We start from the raw sequence: 8,715 nt of genomic DNA, 5'->3' as shown, positions 1-8,715 counted from the left end.
ATTAGATACTATTTATGATCTATTATTTTCACTTTAGAATTACAGAATTATGTACCTTTTTATTTTTAAAATTTTCTGTATGTCTTTTTTATTAAATTAGATTGTGTGGTGACAAAATTTCTACGATAGTGTTGAAGAAGCCTGTTGATAGTTCTTCATGGCTTTTATAATTCCTTCTGGGTCACTTGAGTTTAGTAGAATTCAATAATAGCAATGGATGTCACTTCCATAATTAAGTTACAAAGTATTGTTGCTTCTGTCAATAGGCAGACCCTCTATATTGCCTTCTCACTCACACCTTTTGATACAGCAAACTGAGATGTTGAAGAGGACCAGTTATCATAAACCTAGGAGCAGCATATAGCAATCTGTAAGGAGCAGAGACTGAATTCCGTTAACAACTGCATGAATTTGGGAGCAGTTTCTTCTCCAGTTGAGCCTTAAAATTACTTCAGGCCAACTGACACATAAATAGAGATTAAGATTCCAGACTTACATAAACCATGAAATAATAAATACTTTCACCTACTAAATATGGAGCTATTAATTTTGATTTAGATATTTTGTATTAAAGCTTTGTATTTTCATGAAAAATAATAAGTGAACCTTCCACTTAGATGCAGTGACTAACATGCAAATAGTCATGTGTCACTCAGTGATATGAGCATATTCTGAGAAATGTTCCATGAGAGGACTATCATATTGTGTGTGCTTACACAAACTCAGATGGTATACGTGAATGCCTTGAGGTGGCTTCTTGATATAATCAAAGGATTCGTTAAGCACCAGTTATATGAGGCTACTGTGGGCATAAGAGTACTTGCTGCTTTATGGTAAATGTTTTTATAAACAGGAATTGATGAAAACTATCATAATACATAAATCAGTAACAGTCATTTATCGTCACTATTGGCATCATGTATTGCACATAACTGTATGCATTATTCTTTTGTATGTCCAGCAGCAAAGTAGCTTCACTTAGACCAGCGCCACTGCAAATTCAATGGCTTTCCGAGGCAATAGGACTTTTTCAACTGAATTGTGGTCTTATAAGGATGATTGTATATGTGGTTCACTGTTGATGAAAACCTTGTTATACAGCATATGAATGTATAGCTATCTATTTCATTGGAATTTTGGGAAAGTTAATGAAGATGCTATAATTATTTGTGTAATAAATTTCATCTCCTTTTTCTCTGTTGAGAGTGTTTTTTTTTTTGCTCCTTTTAGTACTCCTTTTTTATTTTATACAGTTTTCAATATTTTTAAGGGGCTAAAGTACAGAAAGAGAGTATAGAAGGGAAGTTGTGAAATTGATTAAATGATTCTTTTATCCTGCAGTTTTTCAAGGATGGCAAAATTTTGTCTTGACTTGGGCACGCTGGGAAATAAAGCTTCCAGCAAAGGATTCTGTTGTGGTAGCTGCTTAAGTGTATGAGTAGGAAAGAAAGGTTGAGTGGCAGGGAAACAGATGTAGTTGCATCCTTGTTCATCCCTGCTTTTCAGTTCCAACAATGAGGACTGATAGCAAGTAAACAAGGGAGAAGGAATGTTTGCTGCTTCCTTCTCTAAAATTTGGCCATGGAGCCCAGACTCATACACACTTTGTTGCTGTGTGCATGTGTACAAGGGAATCACATGGCTTCTGAAGCTGGGGACCAACAGAGGGTATCTATCTCAGGCTGGAAGCCAGAGAGTGGAAGGCTTAGTTAGGTTTGAGATATGACCCTACATAAAGAATAGTCAGAGCCATGCTGAAGGAAGAGATGGCCTCTTTTGGACCTTAGGTTGGAACAGTGACAGAAAATTCCAGAATATTTAGAGCATAATAATTCATTCATTCACCTTTATGAAAAGAATTACACAGTTTAAGATAATAGCTCTAAAAAGAATATTAAGACAATTCTGTTGTAAAACAGGGAAGAAAATGATAAATACAAAGAGCGAAAGAAAATATGATTTTTCTAGAGATTAGTTCAAAAATTAAAAGAATGAGATATAAAGCATTACTAGTGTTAAGAGGGCAAAAGAGGTCAAAAGGTAGAAAAACTGTACTACAGATGCAGAAGCACTTTGGGTGCATGAGGAAAAAAAAACAGTTTGGAAGAGGAGAAAAATTTGACACAAATCTGGAAAATAAGAAATTAATTATACATAGCCTTCTCAGCTAATATTAATGAGGGACACAACTGCTCCTAATATCTGAAGGGTGTTAACAGGAAGAAGGGAGTATAATTACTTAGCACCATACTAGTAAACATAATTAGGAATAATAGTATGCAATTAAGAAAAGAAAAATTTAGTCACAACATCATGAAAGTTCCTCTGTGCTCATGACATCTATTAAACTGTGCCATTCTGTTTCAAAGCAATTGGGTGGAGTCCTGTTCCCTAAAGCACATGAAAAATAAATGACACAAGGCTGCAAAAAGAACACCTCAGAGTACCTATAAAAAATAAAAAAGAGATAAGGATTCCAAATGGATTTGTTTCACTGATTTTGTGTTTCTTTTAATTGGCATCTTAGAGAACAGAATGAAGTTCCAGGGTTGTTTTTGTTAACTCCTGTTGTTGTTTGTTGGGCATGACCTTACTGTTTAGTGTACTTTGGAAAACCAAAGCATTTGTGAAATGGCTTATGATGACACTGTCCATCTCAGTCCAAGGTTTTGAGATCTTTTCTATACATAAAGGTAAAACCTGAGAGTATAAATTGTACTTTTAGGGCAATTACAGTGGTTAGCATTCCTTTCTTCTACCTGAAACATCTTGGTGAACTCTTTTGAAAAATAGATGGGGATTAAATAGCGATCTGTTGCTGGATAAGAAAAGGGTAAATGAGGGTGACTGCTCTCCAATCAGGACTCCAAAGTGGTTACTGTGATGGTAGCAAAAAAAAAAAAAAAAAAAAAAAGCCACAGGAATCAAAGGCCTATTAGAGAGACCTCAGGTTGCTAAATGGAGAACTAATGGTAAAGAGAAAAGGGTAAAGGGAATTGAACAGTAAATTTTTACAGTATACTCTTAAAAATACCAGCACTCCAATTCAGCCTTGATACTTTAATAACTCATAAGATATTTAGGCTTTTGTAGGCAGTATGCACATTTTAAGAACAGCAGTTGGCTGTAATGTAAATATCCTTTGACTGATTAGTATGGAAATGTCTTTTCCTCCCAGCTTCCCTTTCAGATGCTGAAAAGAAAGTGACCTGATAGACGCATGAATTATGTATATTCAGGAAACAGATCTGCTAAAAATTGAAGAAGAGAATACTTACTTTATATTGTTTTGCACTTTCTCTACGGTGGATATCTGCTTAAATCAGTTATGGTTAATTTATGAGGGCTCCTATCTCTCTAATCTTCAGGGCACAAAATTTTGATTTTCACACCTTTATTTCCAGATATTTTAGCATATCTCAGGAAAACTAGATGATCTATATTGCTTCAAAGGAGTCCAAAGCAATTAGAATTATTATGATTTAGGTTTAAAATGTATATATTCTACTCTAGTGCATTTCTGACCCAGAATGCCAAAATGTTTAAATTCCCTATCTTACATTCAATTATCCTAGTGAATATATGATTCACTAATGCATCCTTTTAATAACTAAATATTTGTGACTCACAATAGCATTTATCTCACAGATTCTTAAAGGAATTAAATCTAATGTATAATGCATATAAAATGTTTAACATAGTTCTTAGTAAAAGTAAAAATTCAATGTACACAAGTTATTTTTTTATTCCTGTTTATAATGATTATGTTTAAAATTGACCATGATTGTTATATAACCTATATAAGTTAACAATCTCAGTGTTTTAATATAATGGCAATCTTTGATTTACGATCTACATAGCTGAAATTAGGTCACTGAGAAAAAGAGGACAAGGTGGAACATTTTTCATAAGAATGTCAGGAAACCATTAAGGTGCCTCTGGATGGGGGTTTTCCCCCCATTTTCCTAGGATGCTCAAGAATTTAATAGAATGAGTTTTATAAAATCTATATATTTCCAGCTATTGGATTTCAAGGCCGCCTCTACCTTTCCAAAAAAGCTATATCCTATTGCTACCTTGCAGGATAAATGTTCAACCACTTTCTCCCTGACTATGTGTACCTGTCCCTGTAAATGCATAGAACATAACAGGTTTGAAAACTTTCTGTGCAGGATGGTTGGCCATGATGTTTGCCAATCACATATCTGTTTCCACTACAATAATAAGAATTTGGGAAACTGCACATATTGTACTTGTTCATTACTTGAAAGTTTTAGTCTTAGTAAAGCCTACATCTATATCACATGCAATGTGTATCTACAGATGCTTTGTGGAACAGAGAAGCAGGAATATATCATATTAAGAAGAGTGTTGTGCTATGCTTATCATCCTAGTAACCATGTAACTGGAGCACTGACCACTTAGTTATACATTAACTGAAGCGTCGCCATACTGTTCTGTATGCGTCATCAACTTAGTAACCTGTTTTCTGTGTCAACCTTTGTCCCCTTTGTGAGAAACGAATGTTCCTGGAGTTAGCAGACCAAGGGCTGTAAATTAAGGAAAGAAGGGGGTAACCACCAACTGCAAAACATCTTGGACCTGAAGCAAATGGGAACAAAGGCCTTTCCCATTCCTGCCAGCTTTTGTATTTTGCTGTTTATGCAGTGAATGGGCTATAAAAACTTGTCAAAATTCTAACCCAGTTACACAGCTTTGCAAAACTATCTGCACTGTGTCGCTAGTGCCAGCTTAAATAAAAGTGCTCTTTTTCTTTTTTTTTTAAAAAGACGTCTTGCCTGTTTTTTGAATAACATTTTGGGGCTTTGTTTTGGGGGTACAGCAAAGACTTATGTTATGAGAGCATTTACCTTATAGAAAGAAAATGCAGACAGTGGGAAAAATTCAAGAAATAAAAGGTTTTTTACAGAATAAAACTGTTTCACCTGGATCATGTTATAAGTAAATTCATATTGATAAAATAGCATCTGCTATGGTTTATATATAGATGTCTCCACAAAATTTTATGTGCTCATAGATGGAACTTTTGGAAGGTGGCTGGATTATGGCTATATGAACCTGGATTAGGCTGTGTGATACTGGGATTAAGGGTGTATGATAACTAAATTGGTTTAGTTTAGTTCTGGGTGTAGATAATGGAAGTTCCACTGTAGGTGTGCGTGGCACCAACTAATAGGCTTGTAGTTTGGATGGAATATGAAGGGACAGAAAGTGGTCTTGCTATTATTGCTGTTGCTGCCACTTCCCTGGCTCTTACTATCTGTTTCCTCTCCATGATGTCCCTCTGCCATGCCACACTGCCTTGGGTCCAGCCACTAAGGACTGAAACCTTTATAAACTGTGAGCTGAAATAAACATTTCTTTCTTTAGCTTTGGGTGTCAGGATAAGAAAAATAACTAAGACAGTATTGTCCAAGAAAGACTGGTGCACAGAATCTTAATTTTGTTCCTTTTCCCCCCTTAAATCTCTGAATCATGATGTAATCTGCTAATTTTTACCTCCTTTAGTTCTGTTGCCAAAGAACACATTAAAGTTGGGTTAGTAATGAGTTCTGATCAAAATATTACTATATTCATTTAAAATATCATGTACAAAGACATATTACTTTTATCTATTTCTAATTAGAAATTAATTATCTGCCATAATTAGAAATGAATGACACACTATTAAATGAGAAATCAAGTATAATGAAATCATACTTAATAAGAAACTGGAAAATACCTGAAAAATTCCCCCTTGAGAAAGATTTAGATGAACAAATGACAATAACAGAGATGCTCTCAGAGGCATTAGCGATATATTTGACAGAAGGCAGAAATTGTTATTACCAAAAATATCACTAAAATAGAGAATATAGAAAGAAATAAAATCACTGTTATCTGACATTGAAGAATCTCTATCTCTTAACAAAGGTATTAAAAATAAGTAGGTCATACAGATGAGAATGTAAAATGCTATGATATTGACTCCTTATCTTTAAATGCAATTCTAATTTTACTCTAGCACAAGGAAAGGAAAGGAATCGGATGTTGTATAGTTTCCCATGTGAGCTGTCAAAATGATAAAACTGAATATTCTCTAAATCAGCTTTTCCATGGACAGCTGGTTCATCATCATTAGTATGTATATCCTTATTAATATCTAGGCCAGTCAACTCTGTAAGAACTAGATTGTTGTTCTTTGAAATTTAGCACTAGCTTAATCAATTTCCAAGATCTGTATGTAAATACCATGCTAAAATGAACAAAGAAATAGTGCTATTTGTTTTCTCTGCTTCTAAAAAGGAAAAAGTATTTTTGTCATTTTGCTTTAAAAAAACTCAAGATTTTTTTTATAGTATAGACTATAGATTTCTATTTAGACAGCTACATGTCTGTATATTTATTTTCTTAGCTTTCTGTGGAATTCTGCATGCTATATGAGTTGGAATGCTTTCAAGGTTGGCCGAAGTAGCCTGCCAAAGAGGAGAGGTTTTTTTTTTTAAAATACATCTTCTTTATTTTTTTAATTTTTATTTTAAAAGGGGTAAAACTAAACAGAACAAAACAGAACAAAATAGGACATAAGAAAGCAATGTAAGAGATATAAGTTTCAAAGTTAGATGACCTGAGATCTTCACTGTCTATCACATTGTCTCTTGTTTTCTTCCAAATAGTTGTTCATGTCTTTGCATACAGAGAATTCATACAAAACAACATAGTATAAAACTGATCCAAACAGAATGAGAAAGGTATTTTAGGTCTTCAGAACCAAATAATAGGGAAGTCACTAATGGCTGTCAGAGACTCTCTCATTATCTTCAAAATAGCTTTCTATGCTTTCATGTATGTTGAAACTCAACAAAACAAAATAGGCAGGGGGGAGGGGTTGCTTGGTTCCCAGTGCTCCAGGTCCCAGTATTATGTAGGTCCCAGTAAATGCCAGAGGCTCCCATCCTGGGCCACTGGAGCTGCCATGCTCAGAGCTGCTCACCAGGGTGGGAAGGGGTTGTTTCAAGCTGTTTCTTTCTAATGAATTGACCATTTCACTGCTCATGTTCTCAAATGGCCAACAGAAAGACATCTCTTTAGGCTCCTGCTTGAAACCAACAGCATCAGGAAGGTGCTGGCCTTGATTCAGGGCCAAAAGAGGAGAGGTTTATCAATCTTCAAATGAACAGGTTTAAAATAATTTGATCATGGAATCTGACTTCTATTCCTGAGTCATATTTCCTAGAGTCATTAACAGCTTATACTTGGATGTATAAAATTTATGTAAAAGAACCTTAACCGATCAATTCTAGCATTTGTTACCAATCTGTACATTGAAGCAAAGACAATTAGGGAATGAATTTCCAAAGGCCACAATCCATGATAGGCCAAAAACTTAGATAAGCCCAGCTGTATGCATGAACATAAAATTTTTCCTTAAGTTTCTTATCAGTATGCCATATGAGTTGACTAGAGTTACTATGTGATTTCTAGTAACTACTCTTAAGAATATGCACTGTCTTGGGAAATACAGGAAATAGGGAGGAAGCCTCTCAGAGTCTCTCTTGCTCTGTCTCTGTCAATGTCTCTGTCTCTTTCTCTTTGTACCTCTCTGTCTCTCTCTTTTTCTTCTTTCTTTCTTTCTTCCTCATTCATTCATTCATTTTTCATAATTTTCTCCACTCGAAGTTAGAATCACTAAAGCCATGGTAATAACAAGATATGCCTTAGGAGTTCATTATTGTGATAAATCATACAATCAAAGGTGTTTCTCTTACCTATATACTCTTTCAACATTATTTCACATTTTTGGATTGTATAAATAGTTTCCTCTTTAATCTTTAAAAATTCTCAGATTCTGGATTCTGCAGGAACTCTTTGTTGAGCTCTTTATGATAATACCTGGTCATAAGAAGCAAGGACTAAACAAGAAACAACATCCTGTCTCTTTCTAGCTGTCTCCAACGTAATTGTTCTAAATTAAGTTAATGGAGTTTTAAGTTTTGACTCAGCACCGTTTTGCCTACCAAATCTATTTTCTTACAGACCTCAGTTTGTTGTTGCTTAACAATTTGACCTGTTAAAACTGTATATATCAAATTCTTGTAATTGCAGCATGCCAACTCTACTTCTAATTTCTTTACTGATTACAGAATCCCTTTATTTAGAATAACTCATGCAAATATGCCATAAACCTATTTCTCACCTAATAATTGAACCTATTTGGTTGGAGTATCAACACAAGTATTATGTGAGGCAAGTTAATCAAAAAAGACTATTCAAAATTATTGTAAGTGAGAGAAGTGGGTGGAAGAAGGTATAAGAGAAGGGAAAGGAAAGGAAAGATAGGAAAGGATGATAGAGGAGAGATGGAAAGAAGAGAAGGAGAGTGGTGAGAGGGGAGACAAGAAAGACAGACTGAGCTCAGTAACCCTGAAACAATTGATAGGAGGTTTGTTAGATTCTAGAGTTAGCCAGCATAAAGGTACTGAGGTGATGGTGGTGGGGTACAGTTAATAGGAAGTGTGGAGCACATTAATTTATTTAGGAGCTTGAAAATGTTCTTTACTGATTAGGCATCTGGGTTTGTTAATTGGATGCCCACTGAAGTTGGCTTGTGGCCTTCCAGAAAGACTGGGGGATGGTGGTATCTCTTTCTATGTTTATATTTCAGTGATGGTTTCTAGGTGGTTATGAAAGTTGTCTTCCTAGGGCATTAAGAAG

General features: G+C 34.9%; 1 pseudogene; it reads right to left on the bottom strand.

Annotated features, from left to right (window-relative positions):
- Window positions 1-7,017: 7,017 nt before the first annotated feature.
- LOC111758300 (small nucleolar RNA SNORA2/SNORA34 family) lies at window positions 7,018-7,147 on the bottom strand (annotated as a pseudogene).
- Between the last annotated feature and the right edge of the window lie 1,568 nt (window positions 7,148-8,715).

The sequence above is a fragment of the Cavia porcellus genome, unplaced genomic scaffold (assembly GCF_034190915.1).
Source record: "Cavia porcellus strain 051 isolate PalLab524CR breed Dunkin Hartley unplaced genomic scaffold, mCavPor4.1 scaffold_29, whole genome shotgun sequence".
NCBI classification, from domain to species: domain Eukaryota; kingdom Metazoa; phylum Chordata; class Mammalia; order Rodentia; family Caviidae; genus Cavia; species Cavia porcellus.
Note: the sequence above shows the minus strand (reverse complement) of the source record. Positions and strands in the feature narration are given on the sequence as shown.